Below are 26,716 nucleotides of genomic sequence, written 5' to 3'. Positions count from 1 at the left end.
AATTTCAGATTATATAAAAAACAATTTATTTAGGATGATACAAATTCCAATTGTAATAAAAAACTGTAATACTTTAAGCGACAATCTATGAAAATATGTTTACATTCAAATAGTAATTCTAAAATAGAATTTAAGGATGTTGGTAAGCAAAAGGAATAATCCACTCTGTTGACTGTGAGATAGCTTCATTTTGGGAGACATTTTTATCAAAGATTTTGATACACTTCTTACCTGAAGGTGCTGAAATAATACTTCTTCATGCATTTTGATTTTATGACTTGACGGCAATATTTTCCTCGCGCGATTTTCCTCCTTCAGACTTCAATGGCCTACCCCCACCCCACCCCCGTGGAACCGGGAACCTGGTAGGAAAGGGAGCCTTGTCCGAACCTTCATCTCTTGCTCGCTCCAAAGACCGGGGAACCAGTCAGGATGGAGTCGGCCACGGCGGTGGCAATGGATGCTGGACAAAGGCCTGATTTCAAGATGGCGGCGGACGGAGGAAATTATCAGCTGTGGGTTCACCTCCCGTGCTCTTGGAGGTGCCATGGGGGTTCGGAGGTCAGCTGCAGGAGGTGCCCGGAACATGGAGGCCGAGTGATGATGCCGGAGGCGAGGAGGCAGCGGGTGGAGGTGTTGGTGAAGTGGGCCGCTGGAAGCCTTGCAGTAGCCAGGCCATCAAATGGATCGGTTTCCACTGGAGGCTCCACTGAGGCCCAGTGAGTGGATCGGCATAGAGACGCAGAGCAGTGGTCACTAACAACGTCACCAGGCCAGTCCAACCCTTACAACGCTGACCCAGTGCAGCTGCCAGGCCAATGTGCCTTTAAGGTCCAGATAAGATACTGTACTATTAACATAGAAACATAGAAAATAGGTGCAGGAGGAGGCCATTTGGCCCTTCGAGCCAGCACCGCCATTCATTGTGATCATGGCTGATCATCCCCAATCAATAAATCGTGCCTGCCTGCCTTATCCCCATATTGAGAACTGTGAAACTTGCACAAGTTGGTACCAGAAATGTGGTGACACTTTGTGTACTGCCTCGGTGAAGTCTTTACACCACAACCGCTGCACTTTTGTACTTATCTATGATTAGGTATATCTATAATCTGATTTTACCGGATTGTATGTAAAATAGCAAGATTAAACGAGAACTTACCAGTTTGAAGTTTGATCTGTATTTTATGAGGAGTTACGATGAGGGATTACGTGAAGAACCCGTCCAGCACGCATGCGCGACATACTTCAAAGCAGCGGTGTGGAATCACAGACAGACACAGTAATTGAAATAAATATAGTAAAGAAAAGGAGAGCTTAGTTACCAGTTTGATCTCTATTATTGAGGGTGGGAGCGGAGGGCACGTAATCCCTCATCGTAACTCCTCATAAAATACAGATCAAACTTCAAACTGGTAAGTTCTCGTTTAATCTTACTATTTTACTTCGGAGTCACGTGAGTGACTACGTGAAGATTTTAAAGCTCTGTGATTTCAAACCGTGTAACAGTTCATACTTCACTCGCTGCCGAAGTCATTCGAGGGAGGAAGTATGTTATCGTAATCAACCATGAATCTGTTTGTAAAACAAAAATGGTGTTATCAACAATAACAAGACAAATGCTCCCCCGGGCTTAAATTATATATTTGCAGATTCTAATGTTATTTCTGCAACCGATACAGGTTCTGCCAGCGGCTTGTTACAAAGTTTGGAACGTATACTCCCTAGACCACCCCGCTGTAGCCAGGATGTGGTCCATAGGCACGTCCATCCTCTTAGTCACTGACGTGGAAGCTGCCCTGGTGGAATAAGATTTATACACGTTAGTATTTACTCCAGCAACTCCCAGTACCTGCTTGAGCCACTAGAGGTAGTTTAGCTCGTCACCCGACCATGAGGTTTCTTGTGGCTGACCCATAAGGCTTTTTCCTCTCCCTCGGGTATTTCTTATTGTGTCAACGTAGTTCATTAAGTGGGTCATGACACATAACCGTGGTTCAGGTGGGTATGCCCGGAATTCCATGACTGGACCTGATGTTCCTGGTCTGCTCTGTTTGGCCAGCCCCTGAATGGAAAATGTGACACTATCTGGTGTTATCACCATGTTGTCCAATCGCAGTAGATGGAAGAACTGGGTCTTTGTGCTGAGGTAAGGCCGTCAGCATATCCATCTTCAGGGTAGGCTGTTCCAGGGTGAGGGACCTGGCTGGTGATCATCCCCTAAGGTACGTCAGGACCTCACTGACTTCCCAATTTGGGTGTACCTAGTTCTGGGGAATGGGAATTGAATATACCTCTCCTGAATTTGATCACCAGTGGGTGGTACCCTTGCCCTGTTGTCGTGGTGCCTGAGTTGAGTAGGCTGACAGAGTACTTCTGGCTATATTGATGGCGCAGTAGCTGAGTCCTTCATTGTGGTGAAGGCCTGCCAGGAACTCCAGTACAGGTTTTGTTGTAGTTGAATGTGTAGTTCCTGAGTTTGAGCAGTTTCTTCCCAGGTATGTTCCCTAGTGGATATGCGACGGAATGCTGTCATCATGTTGATAGTGCTGTCTGATCCAGGCCCAGCAGTGGTCTTCCCAATTCTGTAATCCAGGCCCTTTCTTCCTGCAACCTAGTAGTTTATCGTGGCATGGATGGTTTATGCCTGAACTAGGTGGGTTGATAAGCCTAGGCTATTGGGAATCATAGGGTTTTGATGACCATGTCGAGGACCATTGGGAACCATGACTGTGGGTTTAGTCCACTGTATTTTGCGTAGTACCCGACTGATGAGACCGTAGTACCTATTGATGAGGTAAAAAGAAGGGGAGAACATAGAGATTAGTTTCCCCCCCCCCCCACCTCAATACGCGGAAATGTATCCATAGCCGCTGCCTTGAGTTGGTTTCATGCGACATACATTGGTACGTGGCGATTCAATTGGAATATAAGGTAATCGATATCTGGTGTCCATATTGCTTTGTAATCTCAGCAAATACTTTTGGTTTAAATGTTCGTTTACAGTATTTAGCTCACCTGATAGGTAAGTTATTGATGGTCAAACATGTTTGACGACATACGGTTACCAATTGTTAAATAAATTGTCACATAATATCGATTTTATTGCGCCCAAGTGGTTTGGTATATGTCACCACTGTGATGTTGTTAATTTATAAACGAACATGCAAAATGGTGCACTACTGAGCAATATGCTTGCCCAATAGTAAGTAAGTTTTATTTATATAGCACGTTTTAAGTCAACTCGCATTGACACCAAAGTGCTTTACAAAAATAGATAATACGTTTGCATACCATAGAAAAAGGTTAACAAATAAAGAAAATGGACTCAACACATATAGAGTTCTACGCAAACGTCCCCCCCCCCCCCCCCCCCCCCCCACAGCAGAATCAATTTTCAACTGTGGGGAAAGGCACCAGAATGTTAAGTCCTCTTCCTCTGAAAACCCCCGAAGTCGGCCCATTTGTGGCCTTGCAGCCAGTCCGATGAATATACTCAATAGAACATACTCAATATTTCTAACTAGGTTTAATGCCCAGTGTCTATAGTGATGACAACTCCAGATTAGTCCATTTGCCACCATATTCTAGGTATGGGATATAGTTTGAACACTAGTATCTCAGCTCATTGGAAAGGTACAATGTTCAGTAGCTGGTAATGCTGCTACTATCCCAATTACTTTTGCCACGTAGTTGATAGGTGGTTAAATGTTACCATAACTGATAGCATTAATGAATACCAGATAGACAATGTTGTGGATGGTGTCCACATAGATATCTGGATAATATGACAGAGCCCAGGCTAAAATAAGTTAGTAGCTAATGCAGCTGATATAGCTATATCCAAGGATAGTCTGTCGTTAATATATAGACATGCCATGACGAAATGTTCCTTAAGTGTCAGGGCTGGTTTGAAATTCTGGAATAGCTTCGGCTCATATAAGCCAATTCAATAATAAGTCAACTCAAATCAAGTCAAGTCAAGTTTATTTGTCACATACACATGCGAGATGTGCAGTGAATGAAAAGTGGCAATGCTCGCCATGGTTGCCCCATCCAGGTAAATTGTGGTATATCCGAAATCTTATATAAAAGGGTACTGAATAGTATGCATCTTTAAAGTCGATGTCTACCATAAAGTATCCTGGGAATCCATGGTAGTAGTTACAAATTCCATAAGTGGGTATACCTGGTGAAATACTCAAGTGGTTAATCAATGATGGTGCGACATTCACCATCTTGGGGTTTTTTGGTACCAAAGGCTCATATGAGATTTCTTATGACTCCTGGTATATCTTTCCCAGTAGCTAGACCCTCATGTTTCTTAGTGGGAGGGGAGGCCCTTTGGGGTGCAAGCTGAACTGGTGGCAAGATATTAATTCTATTCCCCTTGAATATTTTTTGGTATATAACTACCAAGAGTGATAGCTTCCCAACCAGGTGTGATTCCCCTCCCCCTCTGTTAGTACAAACCCTTCACCTTTATGTGATGGTAGGAACCATACTTATCTGTCTTCACTGTTGTTTGGTGGTGTGTTCATTTCTTCGGTTTCTGGTTCCTTGTCTGTAGGGATGGTGTTGTTGGGGGTGGTGCATTTTCCATGGGGCCCGCTCTGGACCCTGGCCTGAAAGGGCTTACTGGGGGTTGGCATGCGGGCCCCGAGCTTTCACCAGTACTCTTAAGTAGACGCCTACTGGTGGACGCGTAGAGGCACTGCTGTCTGGTTTTGTGTGGTGCTCATTCCAGGCCCTGCCCTCTTGATGCCGAATTTTTGGATATTTCGTCCAGTTTCTTAGGCTTGGTTTGATAACTTAGCCAGATAGCAGGATCTGTGGTTGTGAGGTCGGCGTTCTCACAGTCCTGTAAATTTTTTAAGTTGAGGGCAGGTTTTATAACTTCCTGAGAAGTTGAGGAGCATCTGTGAACAGTAGGGTCAGGTGTTTTGCCATACTACCCTGCCCCTCTGGAATGAGCATGCGAAAATGATAGCCGACGTCAGGGATATCAAATGCAATTTAAGATATTTGGGTTTTTAAAAAGCTATGCTCAATGTACCCCCCAATAACGGTGGGCACTTTGAGTAAATGCAATTTAGGGGAGGCGTGATGAAACTAACGCCTCATGACTACCTGTCTTGGAGAGGTTTTGAAAAGAACAGGTAGTAAACTGGCCGTCAGTTGAGACTGAAAAGGCCATCTCGCTAGTGGTGGAGCCACATAGCGGCCACACCCAGCAGCTCTTCCTGATCCTGTACCTCAAGCATACTCCCGATATTCTTCAGCCAGTGACCCCTCTTCATGACCAGCCCAACCCTGGTCGCCTTCGATCCCTCGACAAGGGAGATGGCCAGTGCTGTAGGCACTGGAGTGGGAGTGTTATGCTCCCTTGGCGGACTTGCCCCTGCTCCTGAGGCAAGTCTCGCTGGAGTTTTTGGCTCCATGACCTTACTCTGGCTTGGAGAACAGACACTTACTTGTTCTCGTTTGAAGTGCCGATTCCATCTTCTGTGTCTGTCTCCAGCCCGAGGTTTGGTTGCTGGCTTTGCTGATAGAGGCTGTCTGCCGTTTTCGGGCGGCATTTTAGCGGTTCTCGGGCGGCGAGTCTCCTTGTCGTGAGATGCAGGGGTTACTGGCCGGTTTTGAATTTCCCTCCAGTCCGCTGCTGTTGGTCAGACAGCTGTTTAGCGGACTGGGCATCGGCGCAGTACCCGTGTCTGTGGACCGCAGCGTGTGCGGTCCCGTTGCCGCTTCTCCCCCCTCCACTGACGGGACGTTCCTTCCCTGGAGTCGGACGGGGGCTGCTTCCCTCTGTGCTGCTTTGCTGTCTCCAGTTCCCCTGGAGCAACAAAGAGAGGCAAAGTTGCGAGTTTAACCTGTAGGTAAGTACTTACCTAACGGTCCGTTCCTTCAGGCTTGTAACGGGAGCACCTGTACTCCCGTTCGTCGCTGTTGCATCTGCGTGAACGCAATGGCGCGCATGCGTGTTGGACGGGTTCTTCACGTAGTCACTCACGTGACTCCGAAGTAAAACAAAGAGTTTCACTGTAACTCGTACTGTACGTGATAAAAAGTATCATTGTATATTTCTCACAGTTACTCATTTGCACCTATGGTTTGGGGACAACACGAATCTCTGACCTCAACAAGTATTTCACCTGTAAAACAGGATGGATTGTACCATTGCCAGTATATTAAAGATAACCGGAGTTCCTCGGTTTATGAGTATACATTTGAGAGCATAATACTGTTTTCGATGAAGTACAATGTTTATTTCTTAAAAGGAAAACTAACTTAAGTATGAGTGTGTAGGAAGGAACTGCAGATGCTGGTTTACACCGAAGACAGACATAGAATTCTGGAATAACTCAACGGGTCAGGCAGTATCTCTGAAAAAAAGGAATCAGGGGGCGCTGTCCTATGCATGGCTGCCCAGCCAGCAGCTGTCTGTCTTTTCATCTTTTTATTTTTTATTTTAGTTAGTTAAGTGTTTTGTTTGGAGGTCTAGACTTTTTTATGTGGGGGGGGGGGGGGGGGGGGGGTGGCGGAAGGGGGAAACTACCTTTCAGGGTCCCTACCTGGTCGGAAAGGCAGCTTTTCTCCGGGCTGCAGCTTCGACCCGTCCTCGAGGCCTACCAGCGGGCCTGGAGCGGCGTTTCCTGTCGGGGACCGCATAGAACCTCGGCGGAGGCGGAGGCACAGCGCTGGAGTGCTATCGTGGAGCGGGCGATGCCTTGCCTGGGTCGCCGCGCTGGAGCTCCGGTGAGCTGAAGATCGCTGAGGAAAACATCGCGGAGCTGCGGGACTGTGGAGCGGCCAGCTGCGGGCGGCGGCGCTGAACTTTACACCGGGAGCCTGGGATGTCTAGATGAGATCGCCAGTTGTGGAGCTCCAACCGGCGCGGCCTTGTTGGCTTTGGAAGCCGTGGCCTCCAGTATGGAAGCGGCCATTCCAGGGTTCCCAAGCCGCTGAGAGGACTCTCCCGACGCCGGAGCAACATCACCCGATGAGAACGGCCTGGAACATCGGGCCTCCGTAGAGGCAACTGTGGAGGCCTCAATAGGCCCGACTATGGGTGAACTGGGGTTGGGGACTGGACTTTGTGCCTTCCCTCATAATGGGAACCATTGTGGGGGGATGTTCTTTATGTTTTAAACTCTTATTAATGTTATGTCTGTATTCCTTCTTTATGTGCTGCAAAATGGCAAGAAGCATTTCACTTCACTACACCTAGGTGTATGTGAATGTGATCAATAAGATACCTTTGACCTTTGATCAGTGACGTTTCAGGTAAACACCCTTCGACAGACCTGAAGAAGGTCTCGACCCAAAACATTGCATATTTCTTTTCTCTGGAGATGCTGCCTGACCTGCTGAGTTACTCCAGCATTTTGTGTATATTTTAAATTAAGTATGATATTTACTATAACTTTTAATTTAGTTTAGTTTAGAGATACAGAATGGAAACAGGTCCTTCAGCCCACCGAGCCCACACCGACCAGCGAGCCCTGCACATTAACACTATCCTACACACACTAGAGACAATTTACACTTATACCAAGCCAATTAATCTACAAACCAGTCCATCTTTGTAGTGTGGGAGGAAACCGAAGAGCTCGGAGAAAACCCAGTTGGTCACGAGGAGAATTTACAAACTCCGCCCAGAGAGCACCCAGGTCTATGGCGTTGCAAGCGCTGTAAGGCAGCAACTCTACCGCTGCATCACCGTGCCACCCTACAATTTTAGAAAACCATTTTAATTCAAAATGGATCCAAAACACCAGCTGACAGCACATCATCACAGTGATTTAGCAGCGGTGAAAATCAAGCAAAAATTAATCCACATGTTTGTAATCCAGCAAATTACCCTCAAACATCTTAAAAGCCTGTCATATCATTGCTATTAATCGGATTGCCCTAGTACTTGGCTGATGCATTCAATTATCCTGTTAGACACAAAAAGCTGGAGTAACTCAGTGGTTCAGACCGCATCTCTGGAGAAAAGAAATAGGTGACGTTTCTGGTCGAAATCCTTTTCAGACTGAGATTCAGGGGAAAGGAAAACGATGTCTTGACCTGAAATGTCACCTATTCCTTTTCTCCAGAGATGCCGTCTAACCCGCTGAGTTACTCCAGCCTTTTGTGTCTAACAGGATAATTGAACGCATCAGCCAAGTACAAGGTCAATCTATCTTCGGTTTAACCAGCATCTGCAGTTCCTGTTGACTAATATCCCGTTAGTTGTGTCTCTGTCCACACATGGCACTCAATGGAGCAAGGGAGGATTGATTTCCAGACAGAGCAATGCATTGGCCAATTATGACTCCATCCCTGGAATGCACAAGATGGTCTACTCATGTGAAAAAATATAAAAAACTGAACCTTCAAAGTGAACAGCTAAATATATTTGCAGTGTGATAATGCAGCATCTTGCATGAAGCTTACTTGATATGTTATTTTACTTGATATAAACACACATTTTCTAGCTTCAGTATAATCAATTGAATTTACTAATTTGGCTGCACACAATCAGGGATACTCCCTTTGTTTGATCCAAGCCTTCCGTGGCTCCAATTTGTTTTCTAGAGCAGAATAAAGGCACTGTCATTTGATAACTGTGATGGTAAGAGTTTGGAATGCCTCACTTTGACGTGGGGTTTTAAGTGCATCCGCATTTTAAAGAGGCCTGCAATTGAAAAACTCTGGAGGAAATTGGATGAGAAAAGTTCACAGAAGTACCTGATGGCTTGGGGTATCGAAATCCTAGATAAAACTGTATGTGCATCTATTTGAAGCTGCTTGCAAAGAACCATTTTTATTCTTCATTGTGAAGCTTTCAGAGAAGAACAGGACAATAGCCATGAAAGATGATTATGCAACTTGAAAGAAATGGAGAAGATTGTTGCATTAAAATCATATTTTACCCTCTAAACGTGCTCTGAAAATGTAACATCACTCCCAGTCGGAACTCCTGGAAGTATTTGTGAGGCTGGCCAAACAAACACGAGAAACAGTGCTAAATGTGGTTTACACCTTGGCTCACAGTCTAAAGAGAGACCTGGGAATAAGTGACGGTTTGGGTCGGAACCCTTCTCCAGACCTGTTACCCTTTCCTTTTCTCCAGAGATGTTTCTTGACTCACTAAGTTACTCCAGCATTTTGTGTCACTCGTCGGTATAAACCAGCATTTGCAGTTCCTTCCTGCACAAAGAGACTTACAAAATTCCCTGTGTGACCTCAGCTAAGGTAATGCAGCAAGAACAATGTTGCTATCCAAAAGACAAAAAAGGAAGTCAGCCCTTAATACATCCTTCCCACCAGAGACAGACAACATCAGCATGCAATGGGCACCACATGCAGAGTGCCTTTTTCTCCCCCTCCCTTTTTCTCCCCCTCGCTTTTTCTCCCCCTCCCTCCATTCCCCCTTCCCCCTCCCTCCCTCCCTCTCTTCCTCCATCTCTCTCTCCCCTTCCTTTTTTCTCTCTATCCCTCACTCTCTCCCTCCCTTTCTCTCTCGCTCCCCCTCCCTCTCTCTCTCTCTCTCTTCCTCCCTCCTTCTCCCTCTCTCCCTCCCTCCTTCTCCCTCTCTCCCTCCCTCTCTCCTACTCTCCCACCCCTCTCCTTCCTCTCCCTATGCTCCCTCTCTCCCTCTCCACCCCTCCCTCTTTCCCTCTCCACCCCTCCCTCTCAGCCCCTTGATCCCACCCACTGTTCTGTAAAATCAAGGCCAACCACAATGTAACTGCAATCTCACCGCCCACTGGTAACTTTTCATCACTAGGCTTATCCAGAATTCTACCACTGCCTGAAAAATAATCAAAGGCTCAACTTCCAGTGAGAAGGAGAATTCCAAAGACTCATTGTTATATGAGAATTTTCCCGAACCGTCTGTGACCCATAGCGCTGTGGCCATTGCGCTATTTTTAAAGCCCATAGTGCTGCAGCCGGTAGCACTATATGTAGAACCCATAGTGCTGCAGCCGACAACTCTTTGTTTAAATTCCCAAGCGTTAAACTGACAGCGCTCTGTTTAAACCTTTGAGTGCCAAAGCGGCAGTGCTGCGTGTATTACCTTTACACCCCTTCGCGGGCCGGATGCGGAAATTTCCCCAAATTTCCCGAAATTATTCAATTTCCCTAAAATTACATGAAGACAATCAGAATTTCGGGTAATTTTCTTCAAAGTGGAAACACTGTGTCCCGCTGAGTTAGTCCAGCATTTTGTGTTTATCTTCATTACCAATGGTACTGCTGCATCACCACTTATAATGGTGTTTTGGCTGCAGTTCCTTGGAGAATATTATCCCCCCTCACTCACATCATTAAGTGAGGATTTGGAAAGGAAGTGCTCCAACATTACAACTGCAACTATCTCCTGCTTTGTCTGTGCAGTGTAGCCATACTTTCTCCTTCCCAGAGGAAAGCAACATAGAGCAGGAAGGGAGATCAGAGGGAGGAGGTGGAGGGTCATAAGGAATAGGAGAATTAGGCCATTTAGCCCTTCAAGTCCACGCCGTCATTCAATCATGCCTGATTTATAGAAACATAGAAACATAGAAAATAGTTGCAGGAGGAGGCCATTCAGCTCTTCGAGCCAGCACCGCCATTCATTGTGATCATGGCTGATCGTCCCCAATCAATAACCCATGCCTGCCTTCTCCCCATATCCCTTGATTCCACCAGCCCCTAGAGTTCTAATCTACTCTCTCTTACTGTAAATCCATCCAGTGATTTGGCCTCCACTGCCTTCTGTGGCAGGGAATTCCACAAATTCACAACTCTCTGGGTGAAAACGTTTTTTCTCACCTCAGTCTTAAATGGCCTCCCCTTCATTCTAAAGACTGTTGTCCCTGGTTCTGGACTCGCCCAACATTAGGAACATTTTTCCTGCATTTAACTTGTCCAATCCTTTTATAATTTTATATGCTTCTATAAGGTGAACCCTCATCCTTCTAAACTCCAGTGAATACAAGCCTAGTCTTTTCGATCTTTCCTCATATGACAGTCCCACCATCCCAGGGATCAATCTCATGAACCTATGCTGCACTGCCTCAATCACAAGGATGTCCATCCTCAAATTATACCAAAACTGTACATAATACTCCAGATGTGGTCTTACCAGAGCCCTATACAACTGCAGAAGAACCTCTTTATTCCTATACAAGATATAATTATTTATTTGTCACATGTACCAATTGGTACAGTGAAATGTGGGATCGCCATACAGCCATACGAATAATAAAGAGCACAGAACACGATTGTCTTTAACACAGACATCCCCACACAGCGGGATCAAAATTTCCCACTTTGAGGGAAGGCTCCAAAATTCAGTCATCCTCCTCTGTTGTCCTCCCGTGGTCAGGGGGCTCCTGAACCCCCCACTGTCACTGCTACGGGCGGCCCGATATTCAGGCCCGCTTGCTGGGATGATGGAAGTCCGACGTCGGGACTGGAGGACATCCTCAGCGGCTTGGACATTCGAATCAGCCACCTCCTACCGGAGTCCGCGGCTCCTGAAGTCCACAGGCCGCGCTGGGTGGAGATTCACTGCTGGCGGCCCTCTGCAGAGACCCCAGGACTCCGCAATGTTGAAGTTAGCGGCGCCCGCACTGGAAGCTCTACGAAACACAGCTCCGATGTTGAGGCAGCAGGCCCAACACTCCAGAGCTTCAACGGCGATCCAGGTAAGCAATCGCCCGCTCCGTGATGTATCCAGCGCTGCGCCACCGCCACTGAAGCTCTGGTCCGGGTCCCCAGCAGAAAAGGCCGCTCCAATCCAGGTGGTGGGCCGCGAGTAGGGGGGCAAGGACACGACTCGGAGAATAGTTGAATCCTCACCAGGAAGTGCTGGGAAATGTTTTCCCCCTTACCCTACCCCTCTTCCCCCATAGAAAAGGCAAAGAAATCTCCAAAACAAACTTTTAAAACTGACTAAAAATTAAAAAAATACAGAAAAACAGACAGACTGGAGGCATAGGCTGCCATCAATGTGCCCCTAGTGACATACTGAAATCCTCTTGTTATGAAGGCCAACATTCCATTAGCTTTCTTCACTGCCTGCTGTATCTGCACGCCAACTTTCAGTGACTGGTGTACAAGGACACCTCATTCTCGCTGCACCTTCCCCTTACCTAACCTAACCCCATTGAGATAATAATCTGCCCCCTTGTTTTTGCCGCCAAAGTGGATAACCTCACATTTATCTATATTATACTGCATCTGCCACGCATCTGCCCACTCACTCAACCTGTCCAGGGCACCCTGCAACCTCCTAACATCCTCTTCACAATTCACACGGCCACCCAGCTTTGTTTCATCCACAAACTTGCTAGTGTTGCTCCTAATACCCTCTTCCAAATCATTAACATATATGGTAAACAGTTGCGGCCCCAACACAAAGCCTTGCGGCACTCCACTCGCCATTGCCTGCCATTCTGAAAAGGACCCGTTCACTCCTACTCTTTGCTTTTTGTCTGCCAACCAATTTTCTATCCATGTCAACACCCTACCCCCAATACCATGCGTTCTAATTTTAGTAACCAGTCTCCGATGCGGGCCCTTATCAAAGGCTTTCTGAAAGTCTAGATACACTACATCCACTGGCTCCCCTTCATCCATTTTACTTGTCACATCCTCAAAAAATTCCAGAAGATTAGTCAGGCATGATTTCCCTTTCATAAATCCATGTTGACTTGGACTAACCCTTTTACTGCTATTCAAATGCCCCTTATTATCTCTTTAATAATTGACTCCAGCATCTTTCCCACCACCGGTCAGGCTAACTGGTCTCTAATTCCTTGTTTTCTCTCTCGCTCCCTTCTTGAAAAGTGGGATAACATTAGCTATCCTCCAATCCACAAGAACTGATCCTGAATCTATTGAACATTGGAAAATTATCACCAATGCGTCCACTATTTCTGGAGCCACCTCCCTGAGGACCCTGAGATGCAGACCATCCCGCCCAGGGGATTTATCATCCTTCAGTCCCATTAGCCTACTCAATACTATTTCTCACCTAATGAAAATTTATTTCATTTCCTCTACCCCCTTAGATCCTCTGTCCTCCAGTACATCTGGGAGATTGTTTGTTTCTTCCTTAGTGAAGATAGATCCGAAGTTCAACTCTTCTGCCATTTCCTTGTTCCCCATAATAATTTCATCTGTGTCTGCCTTCAAGGGACCCACATTTGACTTTGCTACTCTTTTTCCCTTAACATATCTAAAGAAGCTTTTACTGTCCTTCTTTATATTCCTGGCCTGCTTCCCCTCGTATTTCATAATTTCAGCCCGTATTGCCCGTTTTGTTTACTTCTGTTGTCCTATGAAAGTTTCCCAATCCTCTGGCTACCGGCTACTCTTTGCTGTGCTATACATCTTTTCTTTTAGTTTTATTCTATCCCTAACTTCTCTTGTCAGCCACGGTTGCCTCCTACTCCCCATAGAATCTTTCTTCCTTTTTGGAATGAAATGATCCTGCGTCTGTCCAGAAATTCCTGCCATTGCTGTTCCATCGTCATTCCTGCTAGGATCCCTTTCCAGTCTACCTTGGCCAGCTCCTCTCTTATGCCTTCATAGTCCCCTTTTTTCAACTGCATCAGTGACACTTCCAATTTAACCTTCTCCTTCTGAAATTGCAAATTAAAACTAATCATATTATGATCACCACCTCCAAGCGGTTCCTTTACCTCGAGTTCTCTTATCAAATCTGGTTCAATAGACAACACTAAATCCAGAATTGCCTTTTCTCTGGTTGGCTCCATTACAAGCTGCTCCAAGAATCCATCTCGGAGGCACTCTACAAACTCTCTTTCTTGGGGTCCTGAACAAATCTGATTTTCCCAGTCTTCCTGCATATTGAAATCCCCCATCACCCTAGTGCAGGCCCTTACGAAGCTTTTCAAAAAGGGGGGTGGCATGACAGGATTTGCGGAACCAGGGTTGGTTTACAGGGTAAGGCCAACGAATGCCCTTGCATTAGTAGAGGTAGTGGTAAATGGCAATATACATTCAGGAGCACCTGTTCCGTTGTTTTGCACAATCCGCAGGCATTGCCACTTTCATTTTACTGCACATCTTGTATGTGTATGTGACAAGTAGACTTGACTTATCTTGACTTGACGACAAATGATTTCCTGTTGTTCACAAACAAGGCACAAGGTAGGCAAAAAACGCCATCCACATGATTGCTATATACAAGCTATATACATATATATATATATATATATGCTCGTAACTAGTCAGGGTTATCTTCGCCAGCATCCATTCTTATAGAAGGAACAATATTTGTATGTTGGACCCAGTTTAAAGTGATTCTGTATGAGGTACAGCTTCTGAGCATCTGAGAGGTTGGCAATAGCTTTAGCAGCTTCTTCATTGGTTGTGGTAGAATTAAGGAGAACTAGACCTAGTGCAGTCCCGTTGGGTCTGTTCACCCAACTCTGTTGCTGGGGGGGGGGGGGGGGGGGGTCATACATATTAACCACCCCTATACACTAACTACCCCCCCCGCACACACGCTAACTACCCCCCTTGTCAATATATTAATGTTATTAAGTTGCTCCTATTACCCCATAACCACCCCATCTACTGACGCATAGCCACCAACTCACAGGCGTGTCTAGAGAGGGGGGGGGGGGGTAGAGAGTGAGGGCAGAGAGAGAAGGGGGGGGCAGGGACGGGGGGGGGGGGACAGGGGGGGGGGGGGTGGAACAGGGTGGGGGGTGGGGGCAGAGAGAGAGAGAGGTGGGAGAGAGAGAGAGAATGGTGGAGGGGAGAGAGAGAGGGAAGAGAGAGAGAGATGGTGGGGGAGAGAGAGAGGCTAGAGAGAGGGGGGGAGGGAGAGAGGAGGGAGGGGAGAGAGAGAGGGAGAGGAGGGGGGGGAGAGGAGAGAGAGAGAGAGAGGTGGGGGAGAGAGAGAGGTGGGGGGAGAGAGAGAGAGGGGGGAGAGAGAGAGAGAGGGGGGGGAGGAGAGAGAGGGGGGAGAGAGAGAGGAGGGAGAGAGAGGGGGGAGAGAGAGGGGGGGGAGGAGAGAGCGGGGGGAGAGCGAGAGAGGGGGAGAGAGAGAGGAGGGGGAGAGAGAGGAGGGGGGAGAGAGAGAGAGGAGAGGAGAGGGCGGAGAGAGGAGGGGGAGGGGGGTGGGAGAGAGGGAGGGGGGGAGGGAGAGGAGAGGAGGGGGGGAGAGAGAGAGGAGGGGGGGGAGAGGAGAGAGGAGGGGGGAGAGAGAGAGAGGAGGGGGAGAGAGAGAAGAGAGGAGAGAGAGAGGAGGGGAGAGAGAGAGAGAGGGGGAGAGAGAGAGAGAGGGGAGAGAGAGAGAGGAGGGGGGAGAGTGAGAGGTGGGGAGAGAGGTGGTTGGAGCGGGGGTGGCGGGGATGAACGGGGTGGCGGGGATGAGCGGGGGTGGTGTGGATGAGCGGGGGTGGCGGGGATGAGCGGGGGGTATGAGCGGGGGTGCGGTGGATGAGAAGGGGTGGCGTGGATGAGAGGGGGTGGCGGGGATGAGCGGGGGGGATGAGCGGGGGTGGCGGGGATGAGCGGGGGTGGCGTGGATGAGCAGGGGTGGCGTGGATGAGCGGGGGTGGCGTGGATGAGCGGGGGTGGCGGGGATGAGCGGGGGTGGCGTGGATGAGCGGGGGTGGCGGGGATGAGCGGGGGGTGGCGGGGATGAGCGGGGGGGATGAGCGGGGGTGGCGGGGATGAGCGGGGGTGGCGTGGATGAGCAGGGATGGTGGGGATGAGTGGGGTGGGTGGCGGGGATGAGCGGGGGAGTGGCGGGTTGAGAGGGGATGGTGGGGATGAGCGGGGGGGGTTGGCGGGGATGAGCGGCGGTGGTGTGGATGAACGGAGGTGGCGGGGATGAGAGGGGATGGCGTGGATGAGCGGGGATGGCGGGGGCCGAAGAAGGTTTGGGCCCCGGCAGCGGGGGAAGGCGAGGGCAGCGGTCCCTGCCGCAGCGGCGTCTGGTGTTGAGGTCACAGTTGCTCCCGCCCGGCGACAGGAGGACGGTCTCCTGGTCGCCAGGCTGGCCGATGGCGAGGCTCCGACGCCGCTGATGGAAACGCTGGACCGGGCGGGCGGGCAGACACCGCACCCGCACCCTCCTCCCCCTTCCACTGCTTACCTGCAGTAGACGCGAGGCATCGAGCTCAATGGGTGAAGCACAAATGGCAGTCTGATCCCGCCCGGGCCCACTGCGCATGCTCGGATAGACGGCGCCATTTTGCATTGCTTCCCCAACTGCGCAGGCGCGGATGGGCGCATTTGTTTCTCCCCCAGCGGCCGGATCCAGAATTTCGGGCGATTTCCCACAAAGTGGAAATGCTGATTGTGCTTCGATTGTTTAAAAAAAATTCTGGGGATTTTTTCTTACTCTGGGGGGGAAAAGGGGGGTGCGGTCGCACCCAGCGCACCCCCCCCTTCGGACGGCCATGCAGTGGCATTACCTTTGTTACATGCCGGTTTTAACTCCTGCTGCAACTTACACCCTACATCCGGCTACTATTTGGGGGTCTGTAGATAACACCAATTAGTGTCTTCTTGCCTTTACAATTCCTCAACTCAATCCACAGTGACTACCTCGTCAGTCCCTATGTCTTCCGGAGTGAATTCCATTCCTCACCAGCAGAGCCCCTCCATTCCCCACCTGCCTGTCCTTTCTATAGGATGTACAACCCTGAATATTAAGTTCCCAGGCCCGATCCTCCTGCATCCACAGTCATATCTACCAACCTCTAACTGAGCCTCAAGCTCATCTACTTTACTTCTTATACTTTGCGCATTCCTTTCATACTTTTAATTCCTTACGCATCTAACCTTTCACATCGATTCCTAATACACTTGGCCATACTCTCCTATTCCTTTGTGAGCTTTCTTTCCCATTAATTCTGGGGTCATTAACTATCCCTTTACTCTCTTTCCCTTTAACTACGTCCTTGACTATCTCATTTGACACCCCCCCCTTTATTTAGTTTAAAACCACCCATGTAGCAGTGGCAAACCTGCCTGCCAGAATGCTGGTCCTCCACCTGCTAAGGTGCAATCCGTCCCTTTTGTACATTTCCCCCTTACTCTAAAACAGATCCCAGTGGTTTAAGAATCTAAATCCCTGCCCCCTGCACCAGTTCCTCCGCCACACATTCATGTCCTGTAGCTCCCTGTTCCTGCTCTCGCCAGCATGAGGAACTGGAAGCAAACCGGAGATAACCACCCTGGAGGTCCTGCTTTTCAGCATTTTTCCGAGCTCTCTAAAGTCATGCTGCAGAATATTCATCCCCTTCTTTCCGACATGCACTACCACTTCCGGCTGTTCACCTTTGCCCTTGAGGATTTTCTGCACTCTGTCCATGACATCCTGGATCCTGGCACCAGGGAGGCAGCACACCATCATCGAATCCCGTCTGTGGCCGCAGAATCCCCTGTCCGTACCTCTCACAATGGAGTCTCCAACTACCACGGCGTTGCCTAACGTCAGCCTCTTTGGTTTTGGCTCAACAGCACTTTGTGCTTCGCAAGCCAGTGTATTAACGTCTTATGTCTCGACAGCTCCTAAGTCGGTGAACCTGTTCTCAAAAGGTACAACACCCGGGGACCTGTGCATTCCATGTTTCCTTCCCTTTCTCACCGTCACCCACCTTCTCTCTTCCAGTACCTTAGGTGTAACAATCTTACTGTAGGACTTGTCGAGGAATGCTCAGTTTCCCGGACGAACCTGAGGTCATCTATATCCTTCTCCTAACCGCATTCTCCTGCCTTCTCCCCATAATCCCTGACACCTATACTATTCAAGAATCTGTCTATCTCCACCTTAAAAATATCCATTGACTTGGCCTCCACGGCCTTCTGTGGCAGATAATTCCACAGATTCAGCACCCTCTTACTAAAGAAATTTCTCCTCATCTCCTTCCCAAAAGAACGTTGCTTAATTCTGAAACTATGACCTCTAGTCCTAGACTCTCTCACTAGTGAAAACATCCTCTCCACATCCACTTCATGTAGGCCTTTCACTATTTTGTATGTTTCAATTAGGTCCCCCCTCATTCTTATAAACGCTCATTATATGTTAACCTACCCATTCCTGGGATCATTCTTGTAAAAGTCCTCTGGAACCTCTCCAGAGCCAGCCCATCCTTCCTCATGGTGGCATAGTGGTAGAGTTGCTGCCTTAGAGCAAGTGCAGCGTCGGAAACCCGGGTTCAATCCCGACTATGGGCGCTGTCTGTACGGAGTTTGTACAGTATGTTCTCCCCATGACCTGTGTGGGTTTTCTTCGAGATCTTCGGTTTCCTCCCACACTCCAACGATGTACATGTTTGTAGGTTAATTGGTTTGGTAAATGTGAAAAAGGACCCTATTGTGTGTATGATAGTGTTAATATATGGGGATCACAGGTCGGCGCGGACCTAGTGGGCCAAAGTGCCTGTTTCGGCGCTGTATCTCTAAACTAAAACTAAAATATGGTGCCAAAAATTGTTCACAATATTCCAAATGCAGTCTTACCAGTGCCTTATAGAGCCTCAACATTATATATTTGTTTTGTATACAAGCCCACTTGAAATAAATGCTAGCATTCAGTTTGCTTTCTTTACTACTGATTCGACTTGCATATTAGCTTTTTGGGAATCCTGCACCACCACACTCAAGTGGCTTTGCACCTCTGATTTCTGGATTCTCACCCCATTTAGAATATATTTCACACCTTTATTCCCACTACCAAAATTCATAACTCCACACTTTGCTACACTATATTCCATCTGCCATTTCTCTGCCCACACTCCCAACTTATCCAAGTCCTTCTGCAGAGTCCCTGCTTTCTCTGCACTACCTGCCCTTCCACGTATGTTCGTATCATTTCCAAACTTTGCTACAAAGCCTTCAATCTCCTCGTCCAAATCATTAATATACAACATGAAGTGTAGCGGCCCCAGCACCGACCCTCACGGAACTCCTCTAGTCACTGGCAGTCAACCAGAAAAAGCTCCCTTTCTTGCCACTCTTTGTCTTCTGCCACCGAGCCAACCTGCTATCCATGCTGGTATCTGCCCTTTGATACCGTGGGCTCTCATATTCCTAAGTAGCCTAACGTGCGGCACCTTATTAAAAACTTTCTGAAAGTGATAAGGAAGAGGATGACACTCCTTCAGTGGCAGAATCTGTGAGAATAACAGGATTGGGATAGAGGGATAGAGGGGTATGTGTCACAAGGAAGTGCATGAGGTAATAGCAGGCAGCAGTCTGGCACCGGTCAAAGGGAATCTCTTGCCGAGGCTTGCTGGAGTGGAAGTCCATGCATCTACATTGGATCAAATTATTTAAATGCTGATCATTATTGGGATGCCTTCAAGATGAAGAAACACAGCATGCAGTTTAGTGTTTAGGGTTAAACAAACTGTCAGCTAAAATGAAGTTGTCAGCTCAATTAGCTGCATCACATTTAAAGTCTTGCTTAGGAAAATTATTAAATGTTTTGGAAGAATGCTTAGGCTAACTTAGTGACCAGTATGTCACGAGGTCACCTGTAGAGTCACTATGATAAATTTTTGCCTTCCCGGAGACATCCGAGACAAGCTCGGCGTCTGATAGGACAAATAACTCACGTTATTTTGTAACAAAGGAGGTTAGCTAGTTTTGACACATGTTGTTTTAAAGTGTTGGATTGTTTGGACTGTTATCCTTAGATTAGGGGCAACACTGTGGGGCATCGGTAGAGTTGCTGCCTTACAGCGCCATAGACCCAGATCGATCATGACTACGGGTACTGTCTGTGTGGAGTTTGTACATTCTCTCAGTGACCAGTGAGTGGGGTTTCATCCCACAATCCAAAGATGTCCAGATTTGTAGGTTACTTAGCTTTGGTAAAATTGCAAATTGTCCCTAGTGTGTGTAGGGTAGTGATAGTGTACGGGGTGATTTCTGGTCGGCGTAGACTCAGTGGGCCGAAGGGCCTGTTTCCGCGTTGTATCGCTGAAGTCTAGTGTAGAAACCCAAGCTTATTTTATTATGTATGTACATCCTTTGACCGAACCTGTAAAAAAAAAACCTAATCTTTTGGGAAGAGAGAGAGAGCCTGGAGCCTGGTGTGAGCAGACGTCAGGACTCTTGCTCTCAAGGCCAGTCGTCCCAGACAGGAGTCACGGCTGTCAGCCTCTTGTGCTCCAAGAAATAAAAGTTCAAGTCTGCCCAACATCTCCCTATTACTCAGATCCTGGCAGCATCCTCGTAAATCTTCTCCACACTCTTTCCAGCTTAATGGCATCCTCCAAATGCAGCCTTGCCGTCCCGTACAACTACAATTACAACAACTTCTATACCCATTCTATACCTAGTTCTAACTTCTATACCCATTTTCCAGCACTTTGTGCCTATCTAACGTATTCTCCTTGATCCCTCTGCTCTACAACACCCCCCAAGGCAAGACCCTACCATTCATTGTGAAGGTGCTACCCTGGTTTGACTTCCCAAAATACATCTCATACTTGTCTAAATTAAACTAAATTTTTCATTCCTCAACTTACTTGCTTAGCTGATCAAGATCCTGCTGTAAGTTTTGATAACAATATTCACCACCTACAATATCATCCATTTCATTATCATCTGAAAAGGTACTAATTATACCTTGGCAGTTCTCACAGTCAACCTTGAAGATATTGACATTTTTGCATTCCTTAGCAGGAATATTTTTATAATTTCATATCATAAATATGAGGCATAAAAATAATTTGTTCAGTTTGTCTTTTCTGGTTCTGAAGACTTCTGATGGGATATAATCTAATCTAGGGGCCTGATGCAACTTGACATTCATAGAAAACAGAACCAGTTGACTTTCTCGTTCCACAGAAGCTGCCTGATCTGCTATGTGTTTCCAGCATTTTCTATGTATATGCTCGATGCAATCTAATGACAAATCAAAACTGAGCAAGAGGTGGCTGGTTGGGAAAGTCGTACATTATTGGTGCTGTGTGATAGATTCTATGGTGTTATCTGTTACCAAGATGGAGAGCACAAGAATTCACAGCACATTTTGTTATATGCTTCTGCTCTTGCTCAACGCATTTGAATTAAGGTCATACGATCATGTGATAGGAGTAAAATCAGGCCATTTGCCCATCAAGTCTACTTCGCCATTCAATCATGGCTGATCTATCTCTCCCTCCTAACCCCATTCTCCTGCATTCTCCCCATAACCTCTGACACCCGTACTAATCAAGAATCTATCTATCTCTGCCTTAAAAATATCCACTGACGGCCTCCACAGCCTTCTGTGGCAAAGAATTCCACAGATTCACCACCCACTGACTAAATACATTTCTCCTCAACTCCTTCATAAAAGAACATCCTTTAATTCTGAGGCTATGACCTCTAATCTTAGACTCCCACTAGTGGAAACATCCTCTCCACAGCCACTCTATTCAAGCCTTTCACTATTATTATTATTATTATTATTATTATTATTATTATTATTATTATTATTATTATTATTATTATTATTATTATTATTATTATTATTAACATTATACTTATGGGCACCTTTCAAAGACTCTCAAGGACGCCTTACAAAATTTAATAAGCAGATTACAAAACATATAAGCAAAATAAAAAATAAAAAAATAAAAAATAGTAGGGACATCAACAACACACAATTCAAAGAGATCTCATGTTTCAATGAGATTCCCCATCATTCTTCTAAACTCCAGCGAGTACAGTCCCAGTGCCGACAAACGTTCATCATAGGTTAACCTACTAATTCCTGGGAATTGTTACCACTTAAGCTCAGGAATTCACAAGGCGCTCTTTTCAGTATTCACCTGGTGTGTCTTTACTCTCTGCCCCATTGACATGCACTCTGCCAAAAGCCTCACTTTGAATACAAGAGCTTCTTGCACACACCTATCACATCATAATGCTGCTTCATTTATGTTTGACTGTACCTACTGTAGATGACATGTGACCTCACCACTACTAACCACTCCCCATATCAGAAGTATAATTGCAACCTCCCCACCCATTGATCTCGCTCTAGCTCCTGTGACAGACCACATACAGCTAGGGCAGCAACGTTTGTGTATTATCAATAAATAGTAGTAAAGACACAGTGTGTTTATGACAATCTTTACATGGTGTCAGAAGTGGCAGATACCGCTGGACGAGCGGTCCTCCTACCTGACTACCTTCAGCACGCCTTTCGGAAGGTTCCGATTCCTCCGCATGCCATTCGGGATCAACTCTGCCAGCGAGGTGTTCCAGCGAACGATGGAGCAGCTGTTTGCCGGTCTGCCGTGTGCTATCATCGTTGACGACATTCTGGTCTACGGTAAGGACGTGGCTGAGCACGACCTCCACCTCCGTCAAGTCCTGGACCGGGCCCGTGAGATCAACCTCAAGCTCAACCCAAAGAAGTGCCGCTTCCGCGTCCCGGAGGTCACTTACGTGGGCCACGTTTTTACTGCCTTGGGGCTGAAGCCTGACCCGCAAAAAACGGCTGCTGTCTCCGGGATGTCCTCACCCACCGACATGCCCAGCCTGCAGCGTTTCCTGGGCATGGTCAATTACCCGGGGAAGTTCATCCCCGACCTCAGCGAGCTGAGTGCGCCCCTGAGGGAGCTAATCAAGAAGGACACTGCCTGGGCCTGGTTCCCGCATCACCAAAATGCTTTTGACGTCCTGAAGTCTAGACTGGTCAGTACCCCCACTCTTAAATTCTTCGATCTACAGCGTCCCATCGTTCTCACCTGCGACGCTTCCAAATTCGGTCTTGGTGCCGCCTGCCTGCAGCTCCACGATGGCCTGCAGCTGCCCGTTTCCTATGCATCCCGCACCACGACCCTTGCCGAGCAGCGCTACGCTCAGATTGAGAAGGAACTGCTTGCCGTGGTATTTGCTTGCTCCAAGTTCAAAGACTACATTCTGGGCAACAACTTCACGATCGAGACCGACCACCAGCCGTTGGTCACCATCCTAAACAAGCCAATCCACGTTGCCTCTTCCCGGTTGCAGCGCATGATGCTGCAGCTCCAGCGCTTCACTTTTAAAATTGTGTATCGCAAGGGCAAGGACATGTTCGTTGCCGACACGCTGTCCCGCGCGCCACTATCGTCCACTGATCGCCACCCATACGAATCGTCTGACCTGATGGTGCTTAACGTTAACATTGTGCACTCACAGCAGATGCAGTCCCTGGTCAAGCACACTGCCAAGGATCCTGCCCTGCAGCAGCTTGCCGACGTCATCCGGCAGGGCTGGCCAGACCGACGTTCATCCTTGCCGGCCGGTGCCGTGCCCTACTTCCTGGTCCGTGACGAGCTCGTGCTGCACGACGGCGTGGTGGTGAAAGGACACAAGGTGGTTGTGCCCGCTGCGCTGCGAGACCACTATTTTCAGTCCGCCCACCGTGGTCATCCTGGGGCCGAGGCCACTCTGTCCCACGCCCAGAGTCAGTTCTACTGGCCCGGCATGGCCCAAGACATCCGGGAGAGGGTCTCCGCCTGCTCTACCTGCAATAGCCTCGCTCCCCATCAGCAACGCCAGCCGCTTCTGCAACAGCCTGCCCCTGAACTGCCCTGGATGGCTGTCGCCACTGACATTTTCGAGTGGCGTGGCAAGCACTTCCTGGTCCTCGTTGACTCTTATTCCAGCTGGTTCGAGGTCGACCAGCTGCACTCCCTCACCTCTTCGGCCGTCATCGGGAAGCTGCGCCGCCACTGCCACTTTCGGCTCCCCGGCGAGCCTCCAATCTGACAACGGCAGCCAGTTCACCAGTGCCGAGTTTCAGGGTTTCGCTGCCAGCTGGAACTTCTGACACTACACCAGCAGTCCAGAGTACCCGCAGAGCAACGGCCTGGCAGAGCGCGCTGTCCGCAGTGCTAAGGACTTGCTGGAGCATTGCAGACTGTCCAACTCCGACTTTTACCTGGCCCTCCTCAATCTTCGAAACATCTCCCGCGACCCTGCCTTGGGCTCGCCAGCACAGCGGCTGATGTCTCGCACTACGAGACCTCCCCTCCCTGTGACCCAGCGGTCCCTCGTGCCCTCTGTTCTCCAGCCCGCTGCTGTCCAGGAGCGCATTGCCCTCAAGCACGAAGTGCAAAAGCGCTCCCACGACAAGTCCTGCCGTCCCCTCCTGCGTCTGTTCCCCGGTCAAGTCGTCCGGATGCAGTCCCCCTCCGGTCACTCCAAGCTTGCCACCGTCGTCGGTAATGCTGGTTCGCCGCGGTCCTACCTTGTTGACCACGACGGTACCATCTACCGCCGGTCCCGCCAACAACTGCGGCTTGTCAACGAGCCCCCACCACCGCCTGCCGACCCTTTCTCCCCTCCGTTGTCCGCCACACTGCCTGCCGCCCCACGCATGCCTCGGACCCTGCCATCTCAGCTCTTCCAGCCCCGCTCTCCACCTGCCAGCCCTCGTTCGCCTGCCCGTCCACCCGCTGCTGCGCCTGCATCCCCTCCTCGGCCTCGGCCTCCTCTTTCTCCTCCAGGGTCCCCGGTTCGGTCACCCGCTCCCGCTCCGGCCCCTGCTCTTCCTGCAGAGGGGGGAGATGGCGCGCTGCGTACCCAGTCCGGGCGGCTGGTTAAGCCGCCTGTCCGCTATGGTGAATTTGCTTAGCTGCTTGCTCAACTGTTTGTTTAACTGTTTGCTTACCTGCTCGTAGCGTATGAGACGTGGTCGCCCCGTCACCACTGTGTTGCTTTTTGTTTCCAAGGGGAAGGATGTAGATGACATGTGCATGTACCTTTAATATAGTGACCTCACCACTACTAACCACTCCCCATATCAGAAGTATAATTGCAACCTCCCCACCCATTAATCTCGCTCTAGCTCCTGTGACAGACCACGTACAGCTAGAGCAGCAACGTTTGTGTATTATCAATAAATAGTAGTAAAGACACAGTGTGTTTATGACTCCTCTTTACACCTACTGGCAGTTAAAATGATCCACCTTCTTTAAATGAGAAGATTCTGACAGCAGTAGAAATATATCAGCAAGTTGTGAGGTCCCAAAAGACACGTCCTCTTGCCTTCCACCCTGAGATTCTTTAGCCTGACTTGGAGAGAGGGTTGGTACCACACACTGGTGAATGACAAAATTCAGGTTATCATGCGCTTTATTCTATTAAACATCACGTTACCTATAAACAAAATCTATCCCAATGTTTTAAGTGGATTATTTTCTAAAGGCGATTGATCATCTGGTGAATAATTTTCAGCTATACTCTTTTAGATTTAACTGACCATTGGATACAAAGGGCAAGATTGTTGACATATGGACCATCAATTACCCTTTTGTTTCAGGCCCTGGTCAGAGACTTCGATGAATGAATGAGCAGTGGCGAGTAAACAGAACAGGCCTTAGGAGGTGGCTTGAAGTGACTGGGGAGAAATATGAAATTGTCAGATAAAATAATCATAAGGTTTAAGGTGTGGTTTTGGTTTATTCTTTTATGTGTACTGAGGCACAGTGAAAACGTTTGTTTGCATGTTATCCAGTCAAATGAGATAATACTGTACATGAATGCAATCAACCATACAGTTACAAAAGGTAGAGTGAAGAGGATACCAGAGTGCAGAATATAGTTCTCACCTTTGTAGAGAAAAAAACTCCATTGTCTGCAATGACATAGGTTGGAAAATCTGGACTGTACCATAGATTACGAAAGGACCGTTCAGAAGTCTGATTACACTTGCACTGCATCTAAATTAGCAGCAAGAGTGAGGTCATTAGTCACCTCAATCCTGCTCTTTCATAAAGTCGTGGCTGATCTGATTACAACCTCAAACCTGTATCTCCACATGTCCGTGGTAATTTTTTGCCTGCTCCTGAACTCTCCTTGAAATTCAAGAACCTATCTTCTTCTGCCTTTAAAATAGAGTGCAGTTCCACTTCTCTTAGAGAAATAATTCAAAGGCTTAATATCTCTTATGTGAGACCCTTTATTTTTAAACAGCAACACATATTTCTAGATTTTTCCTCAAAAGAAAACATCCCCTCCTCATTTTCCACATCAGGAACCTTCAGAATCTTATGTGTATTCAGTTTCTATTGCAATCTCCAGTTGATTCAAGCCTAACCTTTTCATAAAACAACCCATCCACTCCAACTAATAGTTTAGTAAACCTCTGACCTGCTTCCCTCAGATCCGCATCCTTCCTTAAATAACAGTTGAATGGTGTACATGATATGTCAGATATGATCCCACCAATATCCAATGTAAAGGAAGCACAGGCTTCTCTACTTCTGTATTTAATCCCAGTAAGAAGCAATTAAAATGTTGGAGATGCAGCAGTGTGCACAATGGCGGTGGCATCCAGGAGCACAGCAAAGTAAATAAATCAGATCATTTACAACATCAATGCATGGCCGACTCAAATTCTTGTGCACAGCTCAAGAGATGCAGATAGTTTAATTAAGGTCAGAATCTGGAGGCCAGTAAACCGAATAGCCACTTACCAAAGATGTACAAAGTGTGTGGAGATGCAGAGAAAGCTGATAGCAGAGCATGATGACATTAAGTGGGGTAAATGTGAATGGAGATTTGAACTGTATGAATTTTACATTTGAGGCACTTGTGATCAGGAACCAATGATGGTGAGTGATGGGCAAGCAAGTAATAGAGTACGAAGGGAAACAGGGAGTAGAGGTTTGTATGAACCCAGCTTGTGGAAGATGGAAAACTGAAGCCAGCCAGAAGTGTTGAAGGTTGATGGCTGTAAAAATTATTACATTAAGTA

At 47.8% G+C, this 26,716-nt stretch overlaps 1 protein-coding gene across 1 annotated transcript in view; it reads right to left on the bottom strand.

Annotated features, from left to right (window-relative positions):
- kcnv1 (potassium voltage-gated channel modifier subfamily V member 1) overlaps nucleotides 1–26,716 on the bottom strand; it is a 50,792-nt gene that overhangs the window by 1,290 nt on the left and 22,786 nt on the right. The window lies entirely within an intron of this gene.

Source organism: Amblyraja radiata, chromosome 4, assembly GCF_010909765.2.
Source record: "Amblyraja radiata isolate CabotCenter1 chromosome 4, sAmbRad1.1.pri, whole genome shotgun sequence".
NCBI lineage: Eukaryota > Metazoa > Chordata > Chondrichthyes > Rajiformes > Rajidae > Amblyraja > Amblyraja radiata.
Note: the sequence above shows the minus strand (reverse complement) of the source record. Positions and strands in the feature narration are given on the sequence as shown.